This window comes from Carcharodon carcharias, chromosome 1 (assembly GCF_017639515.1).
Source record: "Carcharodon carcharias isolate sCarCar2 chromosome 1, sCarCar2.pri, whole genome shotgun sequence".
Lineage (NCBI taxonomy): Eukaryota > Metazoa > Chordata > Chondrichthyes > Lamniformes > Lamnidae > Carcharodon > Carcharodon carcharias.
The window spans coordinates 78,251,117-78,279,012 of NC_054467.1; positions in this window are offsets into that span (position 1 = coordinate 78,251,117).

The following is a 27,896-nucleotide window of genomic DNA, read 5'->3' on the forward strand; positions in this document are numbered from 1 at the left end:
TGTCAAGTCTAAACTCATGAATTCTCTAGAAATGTGGACCATATGGTGAGAAGCAATGGGACCAGTGTCATAATCATCTGAACCTCTAACGCTTACCAGAGGACAAAAATGGCCTTTAAGATAAAGTAAAAGAATATCAGAGCACTAAAGCAATCCATTGCAATTTAGAATTTGAAGGCAATAATTGTCTAAATGACTTTTAGAACTCCTGTATTATTTCTCCCTGTGTCATTTACTCCTAAATGAAGCATTGCTGCAACAACTGGGTCCTTTTCTATTCTCATCAATATTCCTTCTATCCTTTCCTCAATATGTCCTGCTCCAGCTCCAGGTGAACTACTTATCATCCTGTATGGTTTGTTTTGCAACTATCTACTTTCCTGAGCCTCCTATAATCTCAATCACTCTGTGACTTGCAGACATGATTATTGCCAAGCTACCTTTTCTGGATTTCCTGCTGCCTTTTTTGAAATGACTTTATTGAATAGCACTTGGAATCTATTAGTTAATATAATGTCTAGAACAGCTGCATGGGCTAAATTACTTTTCTTTACTACATTTACCAACCATCCATCCAGTTGCCTCCAAAACTTGTCTTCATTTTCCAACTTCAATCCCTAAAGGGTCAACCCCAAGGCTCAATCCTACCCCAACTATCATGTTATTTTGATTTCCCTCAATATTTGCATCCATTTGATACCAACTATGTGCCCATTTTCCACTTCAACCCCTGAAGGTGCAGCCTCAAGATGCAATCCATTCCATTGGTGTCACTGATATTATGAAGTCACACTTCTTTATCTTTTACTTTTTTCCAAACGTGATGATATCTCACTTGGGTTCCAAATCAAAGAGTGGGGGTATCCAAGAAAGCAATAACTAAATCTAAACCGTGACTTCTCCCTCAGTGTCTTTTGATACCATCACTGAGATAAAATGCTCCAAAATTATGGACAGACAGAAGTCCCACATCAAATCTATAAAAAAAGTCAAATATTGTATAACAATTTTTACATTACAGAAATGTTCTCCAGAGTTTGACAGTGTAACACAAGAATTCTATACAGTAATTTGAAAAGTGATATTAGATTACCTCACAGAATCTTCTAATTATTTTTTTCATCAAGGGAACTGTCTGTCTCTTTGGTGTCATGCAATAATTTCTCTTGTGCACAGAAGTGTGAATCATTGCACTCGAATTAGCAACTGCTGTCCTGTGTCATTACTCAATAATGATTAGAAACATCTGTCAAAAGCGATTGCATTCTGAATTCAAAAATTGATTCCAGTAATTATTTCCCCAGCCTAAAACACATTTCATTAAAAACGGGCTTGCCATTTGATAACATGAAAAAAAGCTCTCAGGGATTACTGATCCTATTGAAAGTAAGTGCACACCCAGAAACATTGTACGGCTAGATTTCAAAAATACCTTTGACAATTTAGAATTTCTCAAGAAGTGTTTTCAAGAGTTGAATTTTAGAGAAATTTTCATTCACTGAAGCCCAGCAACCTCCAAAATAGTGAAAAGTTCAGTTATCAGTAATGGATTTGTTATTACCTCATTCACGCTGGTAGAGAATTTAACTCAGGCTTCCTATTTCACCAGATCTGTTTATTCTATCATATTTTAGAGATTGCAAAACCATTGATCAGCAGATATAAAGGGTAACTATCCATTGTGATTTGTAAGTGAAACCTTTCCTACTGTTTTATGGATCACATGATTGTACTGACGAATCAGCCCTAAGTGCTGATAGCTTAGTGGTGAAGCTTTCTAGCCGTGGACCTGGTTCAAATGTATAGCTTCTGCAAGAGCTCTGTAAATAAAGTTAACTTTTTCAGGTACGAAGACTGCCTAGTACGACCAAGTTTATTACAACTGATGACGAAGATAAATAGCTCTGACGCTGCACCTCGCCTTGTGAATGTGAATACCACAATTCTTAAGGAAAGAAAGAAAAGTATACTCACCAGTCATGCCACTATTCGGCAGAGTCGACCCTTATGACTCTTCCATGGAAGACTGGAGCCAGTACATAGAGCGCCTAAGTTTTTATTTCATGGTGAATGAAATAACAGCGAAGGAGGAGCAGAATGCAATTCTTCTAGGTGAATGCAGGAGCAAAACATATTACCTCATCCGTATCCTGGCTGCACCCAATTCTAAATCATTTAATGAGCTGCTAGACTTTGTAAAGACACATTTTCAGCCGAGGCCATCGGTGATTATGCAGAGATTTAAATTCAACTCCAGAGTAAGGGCCCCGAGTGAGTCAATTGCAACTTATATCACAAAGTTAAAACAGCTGACTGAGCATTGCGACTTCGGAGATACCCGCAATGATGTGTTGTGAGATCGTTTGGCTTGCAGCATACATGATGGTGGCTTTCAGCGCCACTTACTTGCAGAAGTTAATATTGATCTGAAGCATGCAATGGAAATAGTGCTAGCAATGGAGAGTGCTGAGAGGGAATTGTATGCTAAGCAAACTGGACATGAGCCATGCATACCAACAGTTGAAGCTAGACAGCATATCTAGAGGGTATGTAACAATCAACAACCACAAGGGTCTGTACATGCCTACCCTTTGGTGTATCACCACCCTGTGCTATTTTCCAAAGAACCATGGAAAGCCTATTTCATGGTCTTCCCCAAGTTGTAGTGTACCTGGATGACGTCCTGATCACAGGATCAATGGAAGTTGAACATTTGGCCAATCTGGAAGTGATTTTAAGGAGAGTTTTGGAATCTGGTGTACGATTGAAGAAAGAGAAGTATACTTTCCAAGCAACTGAAGTCACTTATTTGAGTAACCGAGTGGATGTCCAGGGGCTGCATTAAGTAGAGGAGAAAGTCAGGGCAATTAAGGAGGCACCCTCTCCTACCGGTCACTGAACTCAAATCATTTTTGGGCCTGATAACCAAACTTGTCAACAATGTCAGCCCCTTTACACTTATTATCGAAAAAGAACCATAAATGGTCATAGAAGATGCAACAAGAAGAAGCCTTTGTAAAAGTCAGGAAGCTATTACACTCATCATTTCTACTCATACATTATGACCCATTAAATTAATTTATATTAACCTGTAATGCATCTCCCTACAGTGTGGGAGTGGTGTTGTCACATGGAATGGAAAATAGCTCTGAAAGGCCAATAGGCTATGTCTCCAGAACCCCCTCTGCAGCCGAGAAGGGTTACTCAGAACTTGAAAAAGAAAGATTATCCATAATATTTGGAGTAAAGGAATTCCATCAATAACTGCATGGTCAACATTTCACCATAGTCTCAGATCACAAGCCACTTATGGGGTTATTTAGTGAAGATAAAGCAATTCCACTGATAGCCTCTGTCAGAATTCAAAGATGGGCCTTCATTTTGTCAGCATATGAGCACACCTTTATGCACCTTCTCGGTGTGCATATAGAAAATGCAGACACCCTCAGTCATCTTCCATTTCCAGATAGCATCGTACATGCTCCAGTGCCACAAGAAGTTGTACTTGTGTTGAATTTCCTGGACTCTTCATCGGTGTGTGTGAAGCAAATAAAGAATTGGACAAACCATGACCCAATTTTGTCATAAATCCAAGACCAGATATTCCAAGGATGTTCAGATGCACCAGTCTCTGAAGAGATAAGACTATTCTATTGTAACACTGAATTAAGTTGTCAAGATGGAATCTTGTTGTGGGGAGCAAAAGTCGTCATCCCTTTGCGAGGAAGAGAACCACTCTTAACAGAGCTTCGCAGTGCACATCCAGGCATATCGAAGATGAAGATGCTTGCTCAAAGCTATGTCCGGTGGCCAGGTATAGACAGTGATATAGAAAAAATTTTAAATATTGTCTCCAGTGTCAGCAATGACAGAATTTGCCCCTTTCAGCTCCACTGCATCCATGGGAATGGCCTGGTTGACCCTGGGTTAGACTACATATAGACTATGTAGGTCCATTTCTAGTACCATGTTCTTATTGATCATCGATGCACACTCTCAGTGGATGAATGTGTATGAAATTAGATCACTGACATGGTGTGCAACTATTCAAAAGCTGCACCAAAGTTTTAGTATACGTGGCCTACCAGAAGTCAATGTTTTGGATAATGGTACTGCCTTCACTAGTACGGAATTCCAGAGATTCATGAATTTAAATGGAATTAAACATATTAAAACAGCACCATATCATCCCTCATCAAATGGGTCAGCAGAAAGTGCAGCGCAAATCTTCAAAACAGGAATGAAGAAATGATCCAAAAGCACATGAGAAACATGAATTTCAAGTTTTCTTCTCAACTACTGTACAACTCCTCATGCAACTATGGGTTCAACACCGTCTGAATTACTAATGAAACACAGCTCTTGTACTAAGTTAAGACTGGTTCTTCCAAATTTAGAGGGGAATGTAGACAAGAACCAGAGTAGTCAGAAAGTGAATCATGATATGCATAGCAAAGCTTGAAAATTTACTATGGGAGAGACAGTTTTTGTGTGAAATTTTGGAACTGGACCTAGTTGGGTTCCTGGTATAATTGTCTCTGAAACTGGACCTTTGTCATACCAAGTGGAAACGGAAGACTGGATTGTTTGAAAACATGTGGATCATCTAAGGAATAGAGAGACATTCCAACAACCAGTTATTCTACCTGTAATTGATGTCGAACCTTTAATCCCTGAGGTGCCAGATCGAACTAGAATAGGCATACCTGATGCCTCTGTTGAATTAAATAATTCTGAACTGCCATTGTCTAAGGAGATCCCTGATGCTGCAATTCTTGATCATGTTGATCCAGTGGGAGAATCTCAAATCCTAGAGTTACGTCGCTCTAACTGAGTTGGAAAACCACCCAAGAGATTTAATCTATTATTTATATGTATATGTTAAGGACTAAGATATTCTGGTAAATAAGAAATGTAAAAAAAAATTAAGGGAGAGAAATGGAATGATTGTAAATAAAATCTTTCCTATTATTTTAGCTGTCATGTAATTGTATTGATTAATCAGCCCTAAGCGTGGGTAATCTTAGGAGTGATGCTTTCTAGTTATGTACCTGTTCAAGCATGTAGCTTCTTCAAGAGTTCTGTAAATAAAGTTAACTGCTTCAAGTAAGAAACCTGTCTGATACACCAAGTTTATTACACTGTCCTAATTGTTGATTCTTGATGGTACTTTGGGATCCTGGTGATTTAGATCTTCAGCTTGGATATAATTCTTCAGGCGGATGTTCTCCATAAATCCATTATACTGAAATAAATGTTGATTATAAGGCTGATGAGATAAATTTAGTTTGTGTTTTAGTGGTGCTGATTGAAGGATCAATGTTAGCAAGGCCACCTGGAGAATTTCCCTGCTGCTGGATCTTTTACATCCACCTGAGAGGAAGTCAGTTCATTCTAGAGGGCCAGGTAAAATTATGAGCAGAATTTGATGCGGGTAATGAGGATCTTGCCTACTGGCGGGGACCACGTGTCACTTCTTTCTCAGAGGTCCGATGAAATTGACAGGTAATCAGGTACTTAGTGGCCAGAATTGGACTTCCCACTCAATCAAGCTGCCGAGAGGGTGGAAATCCCACACCCAAGAGCTGCTGGCCAATCAGAGGCTGGCAGCACTCCAGTATTGGCAGCGCCACTGGGAGCAGTACTCACTGCTGGCACTTCACTTGGACTTGCAGGAAGGTTCAGCCATAGATCACCAGATAGAGATGAGTATGGGCAGGGTGGGGGTCATGGGGAGGGGATCACCAGTGAGGGGGAGAGTGAGGGTAGGAAATAAAGGCAGGAGGCTGGCTCTTCCTGGTGCTGAGTCCCTTGATCGGGCACAGTGTGCCTGAGTATGACCACCCTCTGCCCCACCCCCTGCCCACCAAATAGGCCGCAGACAAACCTGATAGGGTTTGCTGGCTGCCCTTCTCAGATGGCGAGTTCCCCACTTGCCTCTGGTAGCACTGGTTAATTAAGAGCCTCAATTGGCCTCTGGACGGGGAAGGCTGCCCTCCACCCTTCCCGCCTGGAGCTTGATTGAGAGGAGTTGGGAAGGCAATGGGGTCCCCAACTTGTACTGTCCCGCCCAGTGACCACCTCCGCCACCCAGCCTCTGAACTCACCTCTGGGGGAATAATGTTAAATTCTGCTCTCTGTGTTCAAGTCCAGGAATAGAGTTCATGACCTTCTGACTCAAGCAGGAATGCCCCCACTGAGTTCTGCACTTACCATAATTAAGATTGCAGAGAGGAAGTAGTAACTGAAGTTCTGTACCTCCAAACTATTGAAACTACTATTTGATATTGTAGTTAGGAGGATGATGGCAACATACACAACTTACACATATTTCAACAAGTTGTTCTGTTTATGAGAAGTTTCTTGTACCCAGCAAAGGTTTAAACTCATGCATGTCAGTTGACTAAATATCAACTAATGACTATCTTCCTTAAAGGGAGATAAGCACAGGCTCTCTAAGCCGAAGGAGACTTTGCATGCTGATGGAAGATGAGTGAGCTCTTCATAGAAGTTTTAAGATTATATTGTACAAAGCAGTGTACAGATCAAATAAAGAACTGGGAACAAAATTACACTCCTTGGAGCAAGCACTGCTTTCATGCCACTTGTAGGTAGAAATGCAGGACAAGTTCTCTACAGCCCTGCAACCTTTTCTAAAATCTCCAGATAATCTTAACTCATAGGATGGCCCTATCATCAGAGACACAGCAGAAGGACCATACAAGTCGCCTAAGCCCTTGTGTTCTCAGCCCATAGTGGCCTAGGAAATGATTGTCATTTTGCATTTACAGCTAACATAAGAAAATGCATTGGATCCACTACTGTCTGGCTGGTCTGAATGTTGAGGCCCTGGATTAAAGCCTGACCTCAGACTTATATTTGCCATTTCTGTCTCATGAGACAGAAATGACAGGAAATCTTGTTTCCAATAATCAGCAGTTGCTATCAATGCCTCCTCACCTGCTTTCAAATTCTAATCAGCACCATTACATGTGTAATCCATCAATGCAGTCCTGCAAGGCTAAGATGGGTGCATTTTAGGGTTGTGAAGGCAGAGCGTGGGAAAGATGTGCCTTACAGACTTTTAGCTGCAAAAGTGGATGCATGAATAAAAAAACATGGTCACTGTGCCAGAACACTTTATCTCTCTGTCTGCATAAATTGCAAATGTTTGGCAACTGCACACTCCCAAGTTGGGTTGTCAAATTCAGTTGGATTTTTTCTATAAAGAAGAGGAAGACTTGTATTTATATTGCATTTTGCATGGCAGCAGGACATCCCAACATGTTTTACAGCTAATGACATAGTTTTTGAAGTGGGTCTCTCTTGTGATGTCGGAAATATAGTTTTCAATTTTTCAGTTGTTCTGTTTGAGTACGTGAGTCTGATTACTATTGATGCTCACTCTGCTTGATTGATTAAGCCTGTCTGTGGGTTCAGGAAAAAAGTAAACAAAGCTGTCAACAGAGCTGGAAGCTAGAACTGAAGCAATGGGTAGACATTTTAAAGCACTGTAAGTAAAATCTGTTACACACATAGAAACTAGTGTCACCTCTGCATTGTTCTGAAATATAAAACTTACAGGGAACACTGTAGACAATTTGTATACAGGAAGCTCCAACAAACAGAAATATGAGAATAGCCAGATAACCTGTTTATTTAGGGCTTTTGATTGACAGATAAATATTGGCAAGGATGCCAGGAATAATCCCACTGCTCTTCTTTGAAACAGTGCAATGGAATCTTTTACGTCCACCTGAGAAGACAGATAGGGTGTCAGTTGAAAATCTCATAAAAATACAGCTTCTCTAGCACTCAAACTGAAGTTTCATACTAGATTTTTGTGCTCAAATTTCTGGAGTCAGATTTGAGCCCACAAGCTTCTCACACAGAGGCAAGGTCTAGTGTGTACTTGAACCCATAGCCTTTTCACACAGAGCCAAGGTTCAGAGTGAGACTTGAACTGACAACCTTTTCACTCAGAGACAAGGGTGCTGCCAACTAAGCCTAGGTGACATAATATCATCAGATCTCCTGCCTCAAGTCATTCCACACAGTGAAGCAACTTCTTTGCTCATCCACATTTAGATCGTAGAATCAGAGAATGGTTGCATCACAGAAGGAGGCCATTTGGCCCATATTGTCTGTGCCAACTCTCTGCAAGAGCTACTCAACTAGTCTCACTCCCTTCTTTTTCCCCATAGCCCTGTAAACTTGTTCTTTTTGGCTTTTATCCAATTCACTTTTTAAAGTCCCAGTTGAATCTACCACAACCGCTCTCTTAGGCAGTGCATTCCAGATCCTTACCACTTGCTGCATAGGAAAAAACCTTTTCCTCACATTACCCTTGCTTCCTTTGCCATTCATCCCATATCAGTGTTCCCTAGTTCTTGGTCCTTCCATCAATGGAAGTTTCCATTTAATCTGTCGAGACCCCTCATGATTTTGAACACTTCTGTCAAATATTTTCACAAACTGCTCTTCTCTAAGGAGAATAATCACAGAATCACAGAATCACAGAGTGCAGAAGAGGCCCTTCGGCCCTTTGAGTCTCCACCGACACGTGAGAAACACCTGACCTACCTACCTAATCCCATTTATCAGCACTTGGCCTGTAGCCTTGAATGTTATGACGTGCCAAGTGCTCATCCAGGTACCTTTAAAAGGATGTGAGGCAACCCACCTCCACCACCCTCCCAGGCAGTGCATTCCAGACCATCACCACCCTCTGGGTAAAAAAGTTTTTCTTCACATCCCTCCTAAACCTCCTGCCCCTCACGTTGAACTTATGCCCCCTTGTGACTGATCCTTCAACTAAGAGGTATAGCTGCTCCCTATCCACCCTGTCCATGTCCCTCAAAATCTTGTTCACCTCGATTAGGTCACCCCTCAGTCTTCTCTGCTCCAACGAAAACAACCCAAGTCACTCCAACCTCTCTTCATAATTTAAATGTTTCATCCCAGGCAACATCCTGGTGAATCTCCTCTGCACCCCCTCCAGTGCAATCACGTCCTTCCTATAATGTGGCGACCAGAACTGCACACAGTACTCCAGCTGTGGCCTCATTAAGGTTCTATATGACTCCAGCATGACGTCCCTTCTTTAGTAATCTATGCCTCGATTGATAAAGGCAAGTATCCCATATGCCTCTTTTCACCACCCCATTAACATGCCCCTCCTCCTTCAGAGATCTATGGACACACGCGCCATGTCCCTTTGTTGCTCAGAACTTCCTAGTGTCATGCCATTCATTGAATACTTCCTTGTCAAATTACTCCTTCCAAAGTGTAACCCCAGCTTCTCTAATCTATCCATGTCAACCCTGGAATCATTCTCATACATCTTTCCTGCCCCTTCTCTGAAGCCTTTACATCTTACATAGGATCAAAGCATATTTGCACAGAATGAGGCCATTCATGCCATAGCATCCATGCTGATTCTCTACAAGAACAATTCCACCACTCTGTGCCCAGAATTGGACACAATTCCCCGGGTGAGGCCAAACCAAAGTTTTATAAAGGTGAATCATAACTTTCTTCTTTTTGTACTCTATGGGCGGAATTTTCTGTGCCAGCTGGCATTGTGCTTATTTGGCGATGTTGGCAGGCAACATGGCAAGATGGCCAAAAATCAGATCCACGACGTCAAGAAACCAACAATCACCTGCTCTGCCCATTAATGTCATGCCACATTCCTGTTGTCAGACATTAGGAACCTCATTGTAATACATCTGCATATCATGTTAAGCCCAGCCCACTGGAACCATCCGCCCGTGCTGGATCATCCGAGCTCATCAGCGTGATTGAATGCCGACGCGTTTCACAACTGTACATAAGCACCTGGCGAGCTGCACTTCATTTGAGACTTCAAGGTTTGTTTGCCTATCTTGCTTTGAGCAGCATTCACAGTCATCAGCACCAGGCTTAGCGCCAGATCACTTTTAGAGGGGGCTCATGGCAGGTCCCTATCTAACAGAGCAGCCATAAGTTAGGGATGGCCAGCCATAAGGTAGGGATGGCTTTTCAGTGGTTGCACGGCTAGGGCTTACTTGGGGAAGGGGGAGAAGTGGCCTCAGGCAAGGAAAGAGGCTGCATTGTGAGGACTCTACTGGGGAAGGGGGTATCCCAGGGTGTGGGTGGGTCACAAGTTGACCTGTGCAAATGGCCTCAAGATGGTGAGGGCTGATGAGGCAGTCTCCAGAGGAGATGAGGCCAGATGGACATGTGAGGGCATGTGTGTCAGAATGGGTAGTGATGTACCTTGAGCTGGCAGTGAGTGAGATGCCAGTGAATGTGTGATGGGTTTGTGAGTGTGTGAATTTAGAGTGATGAGATGGTTGCGTTATCCTGGCAGCACAGATGAGTTCATTCATCCTCTTCCTGCATTGGATGGCCAACCTCTTCTGTGGGCTGGAAGCACCGCTAAGTATGCACATGGCTGTACTTTAAATATTGCACTCAGTATGAGAGATCAGTGAGGAGAGGGAGTGGCAAGCAAATGAGGCCCTTCCCCTCATTGAAGTGGTGTGTTTCCCAGGAATGCATGATTAACGAGGCGGGATTGTGATGATATGGCATGAAAAGCCGCCATTGCAGCCGACGGGATAAAACGCTCCTTTTCCTGCTTACGACTGCACTTAGTGCATATCTGAGAAAAATTGGGATGATTCTGCTCTCTGTTTCCTGTCTCTCAGCCAACTTGGGGTCTACCCTAACACATTCCATTTTATCCCATGAATTAAACTCTGTTGGCTACACCATTATGTGGCACTGTCAGGGAAGTATAATAATTCTCATAATATTATTGTGATTTATTATAAAAGTAGGCTAATAATGGGGTTTGGATTGGATAGTTTCTGTGTGTGTGTGATTGGGGGGGGGTGGTGGGGGGGAGAGAATTTAATTGAATTGGAGGCAGCTGGCCTGAAGACTTTGACTCATAAAAAGAAGTTTGGTTTGAAATGCTAAATACATAAACATAGCTGAAGTCTTAGAATGTGAAGTGAAGAGAATTTACATTTTTAGATAAATCAGAGTAGTTTGAATTTCAAAGAGCTGGTAGGATGTTACATCTAGCCAGAGAAGCTAAGCCAAGCAGTGTGTTTATTTTTCCCAAAAGTTTTTGAGAATATTAGCACCATGAATAGGTTTTTATTATGAGAAAAGTAAATTTCTAAAGATATATGGGAACACTGGAATTTACATTAAAAGGGAGAAACATATATATAAGAGATTGAAGCTATGTGTCAGGGAAGGCCTTGTAAGATCTGCCAGAAGTTTGAAAAGCCTCCGGTATTTGTGCTTTGAGCTGCTGTCCACAGAAACCGAAGGTGGGAAAAGCAACTTTGAATTCTACTGTCCAGGGTCTTGTGTTGACTTGCCTGGGTCTGTTTAAATCAATTTTTTTTGTCGCTTTATCGGGGGTGTAACTGGAAACCAGATTAATTAGGGGTTTTAGAAGTTATTATAGTAGTAATTTGTAGACCAATATATGTGCTTGAAATTTTTTCTTTTGTTAATAGATGTTTAATTTAGATTTCTAAAAAATCTCTGAAATTATGGTAGACTTATTACTTCTGGATTCAGGGCACACATCTAGAAATAAAATAGAAATTGTAAAACTGTTGTGACCACGTGAGCAAGTTTCCCTCGTGGATTTGATCCTCCTGGCACATATCATCTGCTGCTTCATAATAGGCACTTTATCAAATGCTCTTGAGAAGTTCACATCAACTGCATTGCCCTCATCAACCATCTCTGATTCCTTAGGTTATGGCCGATGTAGTTAGTAAAGCTGAGTTATTTAAAAATCCCAGAGGGGATCTTTAAACAACTGTCATAACCTATAATTTTCAGTGTTATGTTTGAGATGTGAATCTAAATTCAGGAATCAGGCCACCCAGTTATTGAAGTTTTACATCAAACTAAATGAAACATTTTATTAATTTATACAGGTTATAAAAAATATATATATACACACATAACTACAAATTACTACTATCATAACTTTTAACAAATTCCCTAACTAATCGCCATTAAGGCAACAGTAACCCATAGATTTAACCAGACACCGGGCAAAGCATTTTCACATTACAAATTCAAAATGAGGTTCTTTTCACATTGGTTCCTGTGGAGACAGTTGGAGGCCATACAGCTGTCTTTTGATCTCACATTGCCTCTGCCTTACACATACAACACTGCTGAAGTTATACCTCGCCCAGCCTATTGAATGTAAATTCTCATTGTATCACCAACCACTGAACTAAAACTCCCTAACAATAAAACCCCCTCCTTAATATAAACATATGCCTTGGTATCCTAGATAGGTGTCAGTTTTCACCCCACTTCATGAATGTTCTATTCAAAAAATGCAAATGCACACTGTCTCTCTTACATATCAAAACCAGTATACATCAAAGCACTCAGACTAGCTGGCTTTAATCCAATTAAGACACACCCACAAACTAAACATCTATTTTAAAATAAAAATATTTTCCAATAATATTATATACATTAATAACTTCATAACATCCCTCTCCTTATCGGAAAATGAACTGTCATAATTCTAAAAGACAGCTTCATTTTAATAACTCATCTCACACCATCTCCTATACTTATTACACTATTACATTACCCCAGATGCATGCATTAACAGAACAATATATATACACAAGTCATTTGTATCAACATAAATTACTCCAGTTGTGTCCAGGTTTTTTTAAATGTCCCATTTTCCTTTAAGCTTCAATCTCTTGATAATGCATCTGCAAACAGATTTTCTCTTCCAGCAATATGTATAATATGTGGATTAAATGTTGTAATAATAGACTGCATCTGAAAAGCCTTGCACTTCTGTCTCAAAATTTGTCCAAAAACTTCAAAAGATTATGATCTATATAAACAATTGTTTCTGAAGAATTGTTTGCAATAAAAATTTCAAAATACTGCAATGCGAACACCAAACTCAAAATCTCTTTTTCAATCATAGAATATCTTCTCTGCTGTACATTCAGCTTCCCTGAAAAATACTCTATTGTTTTTTTTCAATTCCAGTGTCATCTTCTTTTAACAGCAAAGACCCAATGCTTACATTGCTTGTATCAATGGCCAACTTTAATTGCTTGGCATAATTGGGTACTGCCAAAACTGGTGTCATACAGTTAATACAGCTTTCAAACTTTTGAATGATTTCTGACACTCCAGTCAGTGTCCATTGAAACTTCTTGTTCTTTTTGAATAGTTCAGCCGGCGGAGCAACCACTTGGCTAACATTTGGTATAAATTTCTGGTAAAACCCACTCATGCCCAGAAATCTCAAAACTTCTCATTTTGTTGTAGGCTCTAGGAAATCCACAATAGCCTTGACTTTTGCATCTCTCGGAGCCATCTTACCATGTCCAATGGTATGGTTTAGATACTTGCACTTTTGCAAATTCACTTTTAGCCAGTTTATCATCAAATTAGCTTCTTGTATCAGGTATCAAGTAAATAATTCTCCCAGATGCTGGAACCGCATTCACCTTTCTATAGTCCACATTTTGTGTTCCATCTGGCTTCAGTACCAGCACAATAGGTGAACTCCAGTTACTACAACTAGACTCAATTATATCATTTTGAAGCATGGAAACAATTTATTTTTGTACTTGTGATAACTTTGCTGGATTTAATCTATAAGGCTGTTGCCTTATTGAAGATGATATTTGTATATATACATCATGTAAAGCTAAATGTGTCTTTCACAACTTGTTCCACAAATAGGTTTGTTTGATTGCAATAGCTTTTCCAAATCACTTTGACACTTGCTTGAAAGGCAACTCAATATTTCATTTAAATATTCAAGCACCCCCTCATTGTCCAATTTGATCAGAGGAAAATCAATTTCAGAGTCTTGCACTTCTACCACTTTCTTATCATCCACCATCACTAATACCTCTTATTGTTCCTCTTCCCTGTCAAAATACATTTTAAGCATATTTATATGACACACCCTCTGCTTCTTTCGTCTATCTTCACTCAATCTCTTTTCAACCCTGTAAGGCCCACTAAATCTTGCATTTAATGAATCACCTAGTACTGTTAACAAAACTAACACTTTCTCTCCAGAAACAAAACTGCAAATTTTAGCCTTCTTATCTGCTTTCACTTTCATCATTGGCTGTGATATCTTTAAATGTTCCCTAGCCAACTCACATGCTCTATTCAATCTTTCCATGAAATTTGATATGTAATCCAGGAGAGTAATTTCTGAATTTTGACCCAGCAATTTCTCATGAATCAATTTCAATGGTCCCCTTACCTCATGACCATAAATTAGTTCAAAATGGCTAAAACCAGTTGATGCATTGGGAGCATCTCTAATAACAAATAACAAAAATAGAATTACTGTATCCCAATCCTGTGCATAGCCAAGATAGTATGCTGTTATCATTGTTTTCAAAGTTTAATGCCCCCTTTCCAAATGTGACTCTGGATGATAAGCTGTTGATTTAAATGGTTTTATCCCCAAGCTATTCATTACTTCCTTAAACAGCTGTGACATGAAATTTGACCCCTGATCTGATTGTATATCTTTAGGTAAACCATATCTTGGAAAAAAATTAATTAACTCCTTCATAGTCTTCTTCGTTGTAATATTCCTTGAAGGTATCACTTCAGGAAACATAGTTGACACATCCATTATTGTTAATAAATACTGATTTCCACCTTTAGTCTTAGGGAGGGTCATACACAATCAGTCATGACCCTAGTAAAAGGTTCTTCAAATGCTGGTATCAGGATTAAAGGCACCAGCTTAATCACTGCTTATGATTTTCCTGTAATTTGACATGTATGACAGGTTCTACAGAATTTGACTACACCCCTATGCAACACTGGCCAAAATAAAATCCTCTGTATCTTTTTCCGTGTTTTCCCAATTCCTAAATGTCCCCCATTGGAATTTCATGAGCAATCCTCAGAATCTCATTTCTATATACTAGTGGGATAACAATCTGATGCACCTCCCTCCAGCTTTCATTTGCTGAGACATGATCTGACCACCATTTTCTCATTAAAATATTCCTTCAAAGATAATAATTTACTGGAATACATTTTGCTTTGGGTTCTGAATATACTTTCCGATATAACTGTTTTAATTGCCAATCATTTTTCTGTAACTCCACTAACTTCTTTGAGTTAAACAATTCAACTGAACTGTCCTGCATTCCTTCTCCTGAGCAATGTTATCAAATACAATGCCAGCTAATTGAATTTCAACAATTTATTCTTGCCTTCGAACTGCCTGCTCCTCTTGTTTATCTTGTTCTTCCCTATGGGCCTTTGATCTCATTTTAATACAATCAGGAAACAATCCGGGATGTTCCTTCTGTAACATCTCTGTTGAAAACACTTCTACAGACTGCTCAACCACCATATGCACTACCCACATTTTCAATACAACTATATAATTACCCATGATAAATTGAATCCCTGCAATGGGCAGTTTTTCCACCACTCCAACTATAACTTCACCTGGCTTCCATTTGCTCTTTAAATTTACCTTCCACAATGGAATAGATTTTGCATCTTCATGAACCCCACTTATTATTACCTTCTCCTGCAACATTCCCTTTTAACAACTATCACTATCCCATAATATTAAGAAGTGACTAGCTCCTGTGTCTCATAAAATTTTAACATCTTTACCTACTCCACCCTGTACAGATGGAAAGACTTTCCCTTCACATACAAAGTCTTTAAATATTTCCACAACCTGCTCCCCAGAATTCTCTTGAGTAAATTGTGAATGCAATTCCACTTCTTTATCCTTCACTGATTCTCCCTGTTTTATCTATACACAAACCATTGGTTTCTCCTGTGCCTGAACCTCAGAACCCACAGTACTTTTACTTCCAAAGATTTTCTGTACCCCAATAATTCCTATAGATTTTTCCTGCAACCAACACACTGATTTTGTGTGCCCCACTTTATTACAATGAAAACACTTCAATTTTTGAATGTCACTTCTGCCTTCAGCTTCTTCCTTTTTATTCTGAGAAAAAAAACTTCCTTGGAACTTCCAGCTACTCCTTCTCTTCCCTGACTACCTACCTTCTTTTCACCTTCCCACAGTTTACCCTTTTCCAAATTGAAAGTATGACAGAGAAAAAGGTTTAGCTCTATGAACAAAGTCATAATCAACAGCTATCTCTGCTGCTTGTCTTATAGAATCAACCCTCTGTTCTTCCACGTGAGTTCTCACTAGCGAAGGGATTGAATCTTTAAATTCTTCCAAAAGCATGACTTCCCTAAGACCTGCATAGGTTGTCTCTGTTTTTAATCACCTGTATCCATTGGTCAAAATTACTTTGCTTTACTCTTGCAAACTCAATATAAGTTTGTCTAGGCTGTTTTCTCATATTCCTAAATTTCTGCCTGTATGCTTCAGGAACTAACTGATATGCACTCAAAATAGTTTTTTTTTTCACCACATCATAATTTATCAACATTTCTTCTGAAAGCAAAGCACAGACCTCATGTGCCCTACCTAACAACTTACACTGTAATAATAACATCTATTTTTCCTGTGGCTTTTTTGTCTGTTTAGCTAGCTTCTCAAATGAAATAAAGAATGCTTCAATATTTTTTTCCTGAAACTTTCAAAGAGCTTGTACAAATTTAAACATATCCCCACTGGGTTCTACATTAGAGATAAATCCTTCCTCACCCACTGACATCTCTTTTCTAAGTGCAAACATTTGCAGTTGGTATTCTCTCTCTCTCACTTTCTCTTTCCTCCTTCTCCATCTTCACAATTTCTAATTCCCTTGCTTCTAATTCATGCTTTTTCAGTTCCTTTGCTTGTTCAAATTCAAGCTTCTTCATTTGCAACTGAAGTCCAGCTGTGACTCACTAGTGTCAAGTTTCACCAACTATAGATGTTATGCTATGCTATAAACTATATTTGATTTCCTAGCCCCTGCAGGTAACCCCAAGTTTAAATTATCTGCCAACTCTGTTAGTTTACTTTTGGTTATATTCTCCAATCCAATCAGATTTATCTCTTCTACTCCCAGACAAGTCTTAGCAATTGCCAAAGCTACTCCTGGATTTAAAGTGCCTCCCATACTCGTAAGCTTAAGATTCACCAATTCCTAATCAATCAAGGAATTAAAAATATAATTTATCCCATACAAACCCTCAATTGTTATGACCGATGCAGTTGGTAAAGCTGAGTTATTTAAAAATCCCAGAGGTGAACTTTAAACAACTGGCATAACCTATAATTTTAAGTGTTATGTTTGAGATGTGACTCTAAATTCAGGATTCAGGCCACCAGTCCGCGAGGTTTTACATTAAACTAAATGAAGCATTTTATTAATTTACACAGGTTAAAACAATGTATATATATATATATACACACACACACATATGGCTACAAATTACTATAATCATAACTTTTAACAAATTCCCAAACTAATCTCCATTAAGGCAACAGCAGCCCATAGACATAACCAGGCAAAATGCTTTCACCTTACAAATTCAAAGTAAGGTTCTTTTCACTTTGGTTCCTGTGGAGGCAATTGGAGGCTTACAGCTGCCTTTTGATCTCACATAGCCTCTTCCCTACACACATAACTCTGCTGAAGTTATACCTCGTCCAGCCCATTGAATATAAATTCTCATTGTATCATCAACCACTGAGCTAAACCTCTCTAACAATAAAACCCCTTTCATAGTACCAATTTTATTAGTAATATAAACATATGGCTTGGTATCTGCTAGATAGGTTTCAGTTTTCACCCCACTTCTTAAATGCTCTATTCAAAAAATGCAAATGCTATCTCTCTTACATATCATAACTAGTATACATCAAAGCACCCAGACTAGCTGGTTTTAATCCAATTAAGACACACCCACAAACTAAACCTCTAGTTTAAAAGAAAAATATTTTCCAATAACGTTACACACATTATTGGCTTCATGACACATTTTAAAACCTCAATCAAATTAATCTTTAACAAATTCTGGCTTTCCCAAATGAATCTGCACTTGTCCAAGTGACTGCCAATTTTATCTCAGATTATTGTTTACAATAGTTCCCCATCAGCAATGTAAACTGTCAGGTCTGAAGTTGCTGGGTTTATCCGTTCATCCTTTTTTGAAGACCTTTTGCCCACCCCCATATATAAGGACAATTGGAAGATTATGGCCAGAGCCTTTCAATTTCTATTTTTACTTCCCACAGCATCCTCATTTGCACCCTTCCGGTCCTAATGAGTTATCAACTTTAAGTACGGCCAGCCTTTCTAATACCTCCCCTGTATCAATTTTTAGCCCATCCAGTATCTCCCTCCCCATGACTTTGGCAGCAACGTCTTCCTTGGTAAAGACAGATGCAAAGCACTCATTTAGTACATAGCCCTCTGCCCCAAGGGAAAAATTTTCTCCCTGTTGTGCAGGCTGGGCTGGAGCGGGTATGGGTGGGTGTGCAGCCAATCGCCACCCGCGATTGGCCACGCGCTGCCATTTTACATTCCGGGACCCACCCCCGCACGCCGACTAGAAGATTCAGGCCCAAGTGTAGATCTCCTTTTTGGTCTATAATCTCCCCCACTACTCCCCTTACCACTCTTTTACTATTGGTATGCATAGAGAAACTTTTGGAGTTCTTTTTAGGTTAGCTGTTAGTTTTTTTTCTATACTGTTTCTTTACCTCCCTGATTTTCCTTTTCACTTCGTCTCTGAACATTCTGTAGTCAGCCTGTTTCTTACATTTATTATCAACCTGACATCTATCATATCCCTTTATCTGATTCATCTTAATCTCTGGCCTGGATTTTCAAATGCCTGTGGGGTCTGGACTCACTGCAACTGCAATCTGAAAATCATGGTTCTGGAAGCCATCTAAGGATCCTGACACCTCCAGAACAGTCTGAAATTTTCAAAGTGCTGGTAGGGAGGGAGTGAGCGAGGAACATGCTCTCCACCAATTAATAGCCCATTAAACTCATTCAGGAGTTTATTAAAGGGCCAGTGTGGTCGAGATTGTAATTTTTAATGCTTATTTCAGTGAACCTAAACTGTCTGCTGCAGGTTAGTGTACAGCTGTTAGGTTCTCCACAGGGGCAAAGAAAAAATTACTTTCTAATGGCTAAAGTCATTGGGCCCTCGGGTAATCTTCATCACAACATGTGCTCTCCTTTAGATGAGCCCAGTCACCTTCATTCTCGAGTATTTTTGCTGTTGCCGCTTTAGGGAGCAGCCTGCTCTCTTTTCTCAAAACAAGGGCAGGCTCCATCTATGCTGCTACCTGCCTTTGCCACTGGCAGGCAGTTCCCACCCCCTGGAGGCATTTGGTGTCCCTTATTGTGCACCAACCTCACCTCCTGCCCACTAAGGGCATTTGCTTCAAAACAGGTATCGGAAGAGAGGCGATGCTGAGTTGCGGCATCAGGACCTAGAACTAGTTTGGGATTTGGGTTCCCAACCCTGCTTTGAAAGTCCAGCCCTCTATCTCTCTCATCATCCCAAAGCTCTGGTTTTTGTTGCCCGACCCTACAGCCTCATAAGAATGAACGCTTACTGTAGCCAAACCATAACGGGCCGTAACACCCGAGCTCCCCAGTGCGGATTGGGGGCTACTTCAGTGATTCGCTGGGGAATCCCTCTCGGAACTTCACAGATAAGCACTTGCATGGTAATTTCCCAGAAGTGCACACTCCCTCGAGGCAATTGCTCTGCGCTGGGAGCTGTCCAAAAATGCAATTTAAAATGCAAACTTCAAATGTTTCCAACAGGGGGCAGATTTTCCGGCTGACATGTGGGTGGCGTAGCCCGCATGTAGCGTGTAAAATGTTGCGCGCTGATGTCGTGTGAGCGTGCCAACGTCATTGCGCGGCATCGCGATATTTCAGTGGTTGGGCGCGCTCAGTTCGCCCGCCATTAATTGAAGGGCTCGTTAAGGTGCTTAACTTGCCAATTGTGTATGAGTTTGAGGGGCCCGTGCGAACTTTGGGTCAGTGCACAGGCCCAACGGGCAGGCGAGTAGATTATTTAAGAAAACTTTTGCAATGTCGGGATATGTGGACTTAGAGGATTGTTCATGTCTTTCACAAAGTTATATTTGATGAAAGTGTTTAAAACATACCTGTGATTGTTAGTAGTTCTCATCGATGTCCAAGAGGTTTTTGTGTAAAGTGAAAACATTCTGCAAACAGCATTCTTTTTCAGCCTTGCAGCTTTCCGGAGGCCTCCATTTAGCCTGGGGCAATGGGTTCTGACCTCTCCAGTGGAGGCAGCTCCCCTGAGAAGGAAGGGAGAGATAGAATCAGGAGGAGGCCAGGGCTGGACAATCAGCCTCCAAGGGAGGCACCTTTGGGTGTCTAGGCGCAGGCACAAAGGGCGCAGGGCCATGAGGTTGTCTAAGATGCAAGGGGCCGCAGAAGACTATCCTGCTGCCAGGGTATACAGGCGGAAAAGCAGCTACCTCAATATGACTAAGGTGCAGTGCCGAAGGAGGCTCCGACTCTCAAGGGAGAATCAACTATATCTGTCAGATGATTGGCCCTGAGATCTCCCCTAACTGTGTGGGCGGACACCCCATGCCAGCGGCTCTGAAGCTCACAGTTGCCCTCCACTTCTATGCCTCTGGCTCCTTCCAGGGCTCGGTGGGTAATCTTTGTGGTGTCTCCCAATCAGCTGTCCACACTTGTGTCAAGCAGGTTACAGTCGCTCTGTTCAGATGGGTATCCACCTTTATCCACTTCCCAGGCACAACGAACCAGAGGCTTCGCAGCCATTGTTGGCTTCCCCCGCATCCAGTGTGCTATAGGCTGCAAACATGTGGCCATCAAGGCGCCAGCAGGAGAGCCCGGTGCCTTCGTCAACAGGAAGGGCTTCCACTCCATGAACGTGCAGATAGTGTTTGATCACAGGATGCAGATTCTAGAAGTCTCTGCAAGGTTCCAGGCAGCTCCCATGATGCCTAAATCCTCAGACACTCCCAGATGCTGACGCTATTCAGTGCTCTGGCTCAGCTGGATGGTTGGCTGCTGGGTGACAAGGGCTATATCCTCAGAAGGTGGCTCATGACACCTCTCCGCCATCCAAGAACAGAAGTTGAAGCAGCAGAACAAAAGGAACCACCGCACCACAAGGGCTGTGGTGGAGAGACCCATCGGTCTTCTCAAGACGCGCTTCAGTTGCCTGGACCGCTCAGGGGGCGCACTCCAGTACCCCCCAGATCGCTTCTCTCTGATAGTAGTTGCATGCTGCGCTCTGCACAATCTTGCGCTGGAAAGGGGGGATGCAGTTGACGATGAAGACCTCGACGCCCTGGATGAGGCTGCACATGATGAATCCAGCAGTGCCTCAGAGGATGAGGAAGCACAGGGAGATGATGAGGGCCACAACGACGACCCACGTTTACACCAAGGAGGCAGGGACACTCGGGACAATTTAATCTAAAGAACCTTCAGCTAGCTCCACACACATGGATCAGCAGGAGCAGCATTGCCTGGAACTTCCACATGTGGCATTTAGGTGCTGCATCTTCTACCTGTTCAGCTGCAAATAAGGCCTTAGTATAGAAACATCAATCTCCACTCTAACACTAATTATGTCAAAATAAAAATAACACCACAATGAAAAGACGCTCAGCCATAGTAACAAAGGTGGACTTTATTCTGTCCACAATTAAGGCCCACATGATTATTCGACAATGTTACAAAAAGGGTTCCCTATTCTAAGGCCCACAAAAAATCACCAGTGACATACCCGTGGAGCGCCTAAGGTGCCTTATGCTTTCTTTTGCAGGTGCTACGTCTAGGTGCTGCCCCATCACTCGGAGTAGCTTGTGAGACAGCCTGCTGACTCTGCTGTCCTGTTGGCCTCGATGACCTTGGTGGCTGTCCTCTGACCCATGGAGCCTGTGATGGCCCCGCCTGGGAGAGAGTGGTCAGTTCCTGAATTGGCACCTTCCCAGTTGTCGCAGCCTCAACTGAAGTAACATTGACTGGCAGAGGGGCGGAGGAGCTGCTGCCCTCATCCGGAGCACCATGAGAGGAGCTCGCAGTGACGACAGGCAGCTGCTGCGCCAACGTGAGGTCCAAATCTACCTCCCTGCTCACCGCAGATGCACGGGCACCAAGTGTCGGCGCTTGGTGTCCACAACATCTCCCACGATGGAAAACACCACCTGCGGCCAGAACCGCTGTGAGGGCTTGCAGGTCAGAGCGTAACCCAATCATATTTTGATCCATTTGGTGGAAGCCCCTCTCTATGGGAGTCACCAATTCTCATTGAAGGAATCCTGATGCTCTGCCCTGAGGGCAGATTCTTCACGTGCATTCTGCCTAGACTCCTCCGTTGCAGAGAGCAACTGAACCATTCCCTCATGCAACCCTGCCAGATGCAAACACACTTCCTGCCACCTTTCCTGCAGCTGCTGCAGTGGAGACAACTCCAGAGGCACGTCATCAGTGCTGGACTCAGCATGTGCCTCGTCCCCTGTAGCCCTCCAGCTGCTGGAGCCATCGGCACTCTCTGCCCCTACCATCTCTTCCAGCGATCGTGATGTGCCCTCTCCACTGTGACCCGGGACACTAGCTGACGGTAAAGTCCACACCGAGGTGTGTGTGTCTGCACCGGTGCCTGGCTGGCTGAAATGATGTGCCGCAAGTTGCACATGTTGCCCCTCAGGTGTGAAGGGGGGGCTGCGGGGTCGAGGTGCGGGTCGCTCTGGTGGTGATGCTGAAATTAACAACAAGGACAGTCAGCATACATTCACTTCAACCTTTCATCACTTTCCTCCCCAGCCTAATAAGTAACTCACTCTTCAAGACCCTTAAAAGAAGAATATTGGTGAGGTCCAAATGTGTCAAGACAGGCCCCAAACATTAACTGCACAGGCAAACAGGCTGGTTAGATGGTCTCATGAATGGCACATGGCTTGTAAAGAACAGAGGAGTGGGGAGAGTGCAGAGGTACCTGATGTGGATGCATTGTTGCCTGGATAGTTGCACAGCTGAGGAAACATTTCAAACAGTTGTGTCATTTTCCGCTGAACTCAGGAGATTGAGAGGTCATATTATTGCCCTTCATTCTGTAAGGTGGGGCATAGGCTGGGTGGCCAGAAGGCAACATTTCCCCTTGGCGCAGGGATGAGTAAGGTGGTGGCATTCATCTAAGTTGAGTGCCATAAGGTTCACAGCTGAGGTGCTGAAGACTTTCTGGACAAAGTAATGTGGGGCGCACTGGTTGAAAGGGTGCAGGAGGTCCCAAACCCCTGAAAATGGAATAAGTCTTTGGTTGAGCAGCGGCGATCCAATGGCATGTGAGACCATGGTGATAGTGGTCACAAATGGGATAAGGTGACTTTGGAAGGTGGTGGAGATGTGATTCCTCAAGGGGACGAGGGACCTTTGTGTATGACCCACACATCAGAATGTCTCAGTCTGTGAATGAGCAGTGTTGCAGCATTAACGATTGTAGCAACCAACAGTGGTTTGGATGGTGGGGAGACAGAGTGGATGGGACTGTGAACCTCAAATACCTGGCTGCTGCACCCCGGCCTCGCCAGCCTCGGCTGCCCTGTCTTCCTGCCTCCTGCCCAGCTCCATGGCCTGATCCTCAAATGGGTGTGGCACTGGAGGAGGGTGGGCCCACAACAATTCCTCAGGCACCCTGGGCATTGTAGTTACTTGTTGCCTGCAAAACACATAAGAGGATTTTTTGGGGCAGTAGTTTGCACACGCATGCCGCACCCCCACTACAGTTGCCCATCTGAGGCCTCCAGCGGCTCCTGTCCACACTACTAGTGATGAGTCCCTAGAAGATAGTACAGCTGGTCCCAAACCCCTCCCCCAAAGGTCCCCTTGGACACATTCGGTGTCCATCACTTTGAATAGCACACTGGTCCTAGCGCCCATGGAAAGGAAGATCAAATAGGTGCAGCGCAGATGCCAGCAGATGGGACTTGCCCAAAAGATCTTGAGGCACCCCTTGGACCATGTCATTACCATCAATATGACATGTGTTGGAGTTCTGAATACGTGTCATGCAACCTCTCCTGCAGCTTGCCCCCAAACTACTCAAATGCCACAGAAACCAACATATGCTACACAGAAAGCCCTTCTTCTCCTCAACCACTAAGGCTGATGTAAGCATTATCAGTACCCATTTGCCCACCCAGTGTGCGACAGATGCCCTATGCAGTAACGGCAGCCATACATGGTGGGGGTGGGGGGCAAAGGCAAGGCTGCCTTCTGCCTCAAATAGCCCAGACAGACATAGTACTCACCCGTCCGGACCGCAGCAAATCATTGAATTGTTTTCAGCACTGTGTGCCAGTGCATCTGACGTCATCATGGGCACTTACAGCTTCGTCCACCTCCTCCCATGCCTGGCTGGTAACATGGGGGGCCCTCCTCCTCCCATCCTCAGGATACAGAACACCATGTCACTGGCCCACCTCTTACAGGAGGACTGCAAGACATGCGTCCAAGAATCTGGGTGCACAGTGGCCCCCCTCTGGCCTCTCCTGCAGCCTGGCCCCCTCCTCCTGCTCATGCTGCTGTCCACTTGGACCTCCCTCCCTCTGCCGACGAGTGGCCATGGTGCACTGCCTCAAAGCAAGCTGCCTGGCCATGCTTTATACAGGCTGCCGCCACCCCCTTGGAACCGGCAGTCTGAGGCCGCCCAGCCCCGCGACTATTTTCCCGTTCTCCACAGGAGTCGCAAACCCGCTGCATGGGCCTTAATTGGCGGCACGGCCCATTTCGCCCGATCGACGACTGTAAAATTCCGGCCAGGGTTATACCAAGTTACCCAGAAAAAGTTAGAAGAATTAAAACCTCTTCTAATTTCTGGGTAACAATTATGAAGACCCAGATCGATCAGCCCATGGGACTCCCCCAATACCCCCGATCCCCCAGGGGATTTCCCCGCCCCTGACTAATCACACACCCTCACGGTATTCCCCACCCTCTGACTCCCTGATGTCCAACCCCCCCCCCACCCATTCCCAATGTCCGAGCCCCTAGCCTCCAACCCCCTACATGTCCAACCCTCCCACCACCCGAAATTCCAACACCCCCACTGCCCCTAATGCCTGAATCCCCACCCCCCGAATGTCCGAATCCCCAAATGCCTGAACCCCCACACCCCTGAAGTCTGACCCCATCCACTCCCTGAATGCCTGAAACCTCCAAGTCTCCCAAATGTCCGACCCCGCTCACGTTCCCAAATGTCCGAAACACCCCAAACCCCCCAAATGTTCAGCCCCCCCCCACTTCCTCCCGATGTCCAAAATCACATCTCCCATCCCCAACTCACCTCCGAACACCCCCACCCCCCTAAATCCTATCCACTTACCTTTTCCATGACCCCTGTCAATTGCAATTGGACCTTTAAACTCACATGCTTTACAGCAGCTGGCAGCTGGTGCCGTAAAAAAGGGGGCATGTCCTCCTTCAATTCCACAGTGCTGCACTGCAATGCTGGGCTTTGAGACAGCTGTGTTGCCTGGATCTCGCCAGGCCTGAGTCGGAAGGTTGGTCGAGACAGGCACAGAAGAAATTTGGCGTAGGTAAGTGGGCACAGAGGGGCAATTGATGCTGATGGCTACTCCAAGGAAATTACAGCCCTAATATAAAAACAAAAAACTGCAGATGCTGGAAATCCAAAACAAAAACAGAAACAGAAATACCTGGAAAAGCTCAGCAGGTCTGGCAGCATCGGTGGAGAAGAGTACAGTTGACATTTCAAGTCCTCATGACCCTTCAACAGAACTAAGTAAAATTAAAAAAGGGGTGAAATATAAACTGATTTAAGGGGAGGGGGGTGGGTTTTGTTGGGACAAGCAGCCAGTGATAGGAGGAGATAACTAAAAGCTGTCACAGACAAAAGAACAAAGAGGTGTTGAAGGTGGTGATATTATCTAAAGGAATGTGCTAATTAAGAGTATAAGACAGGACAGATAAGGTACAGATAGCTCAATTCGGGGTGGGGGAATACTAAAAGGTAGAAATAAACAATGGTGGAAATACATTTAAAATTAGTGGAAACAGGTGGGAAAAGAAAATTCTATATAAATTATTGGAAAAAAACAAAAAGGAGGGGGAAAAAACGGGAAGGGGGTGGGGATGGAGGAGAGAGTTCAAGATCTAAAATTTTTGAACTCAATATTCAGTCTGGCAGGCTGTAAAGTGCCTAGTCGGAAGATGAGGTGCTGTTCCTCCAGTTTGCGTTGAGCTTCACTGGAACAATGCAGCAAGCCAAGGACAGACATGTGGGCAAGAGAGCAGAGTGGAGTGTTGAAATGGCAAGCGACAGGGAGGTCTGGGTATTCTGCAAAGTGAAATTACAGCACCTTGTCTTTAAGCATATATACATAAGAACATTATCAAAAGGAAGAGGACTAGGCCATTCCAGCCTGCTCCACTATTCAATAAGGTCATGGCTGATCTGATGTGGCCTTAACTCCACTTTCTGGCCTGTCCCCCATGGCCTGTCTAACTCAACCGTGAATACTGCTCGCTGGGGGAGAGAATTCCAGACTGTTGCAAATATCTGTTTCATGGTTCATGTTAATCTTTTACAGGTAATTGTTAGTTTCATTTTTAGACATTTCCAGAAAAAGAAAGAAATGGCTCAAAAGTTGACCCATTTTGTTCAATAACGTCATCAGAGATAGAGCTATAAAGCAACAGATGGGCTTATTTAGCCAAAGAAATTTGGAGATGTGATATCCGCAATGCTTACAAGTAGTGCAGTTCAAATAGATTATTTTTTGTTTTAGGAGTTAGAGGTAAATTAGTTGAAAAGCATTCGGTGTACCCTGAAAGGTTGTAAACCCCATTTACTTCACCAGGTCAAATAAGAAATTGTAAACATGGGATAATTAATCTAAAGGTCAGTTTGAGAACAGCCAAGAGCAGGTGATGTTGTAATGGAGATGGGTGGAGCTTAGAGAAGTTCTCTGATTTCAATTTGGACCTCATGAGGTTTTCAGCTCACTAAGAGATAAGCAAAGTAAATGATAGTTAGTTAGGCCTGCGCAGTAAACAGAGCAAAATACTTACTTCATTAATCACCATGTGGAATGCAGGTAAGGCTTAATCTCAGTTTGAATTTTGTGAGGGAATAGAAACTGGAAGATTTCCATGTTTGAAACTAGTGGAAGAATCTATAGTGGTCCTCCACAGAGTCTTGTGCCAAAGAAAGCAACAAGCAGGATTGCCCTCTAGTCACTTTTCCAATTGCCCATTAGTCTAGTATAATTCCTTACACTGAATATTGGCAGGCTACTTGACTATGTTCAGAAATAACCATAAAATACTGCTCCAAATTTCTAAATAAACTTCTTTCAGCATTAGACATCAAATAAGTGATAGAACTACACTGAAAAAAACCCACCAGGGCCAGGATTTCTCCTATGGAGGGTGGGCTGGGCAGGAACGGGAGCAGGCCCAGAGCCAATCGCCACCTGCAATCATCTCCATGCTACAATTTTATGTGGTGGGCCAATTAAGGCCCGCCCAGCATAAATTGATGCTCCCGAGATCAGCGGGGAGGAATGCACAATGGAGAGAGGCCAATGACTGCTGGGTCCAATGGCGACCTGGCGGCCAATTCAAAAATGGCCCAGGCATCCTAAGGCTGCCACTGATGTTGGTCAGGAGCATGACGGCTAATATCCTTGGAGAGCAGGTCAGGCGGGAGGGCATGTTGGCAGGGCAGTTGGCCCCAAGGTTCTCGGATGAGTGCCTTGCTGTCCTTCTCGAGGAGGTGGCAGCTCGCTGCGAGAACCTGGGGCAAAGGGACGGGAGGAGGAGGCCCCCCCCCACCCCCCCCTCCCCCAGCTAACATAATGTGCCTGAGAGGAGGTGGCAGAATAGGCCAGCTCCCAGGATGTG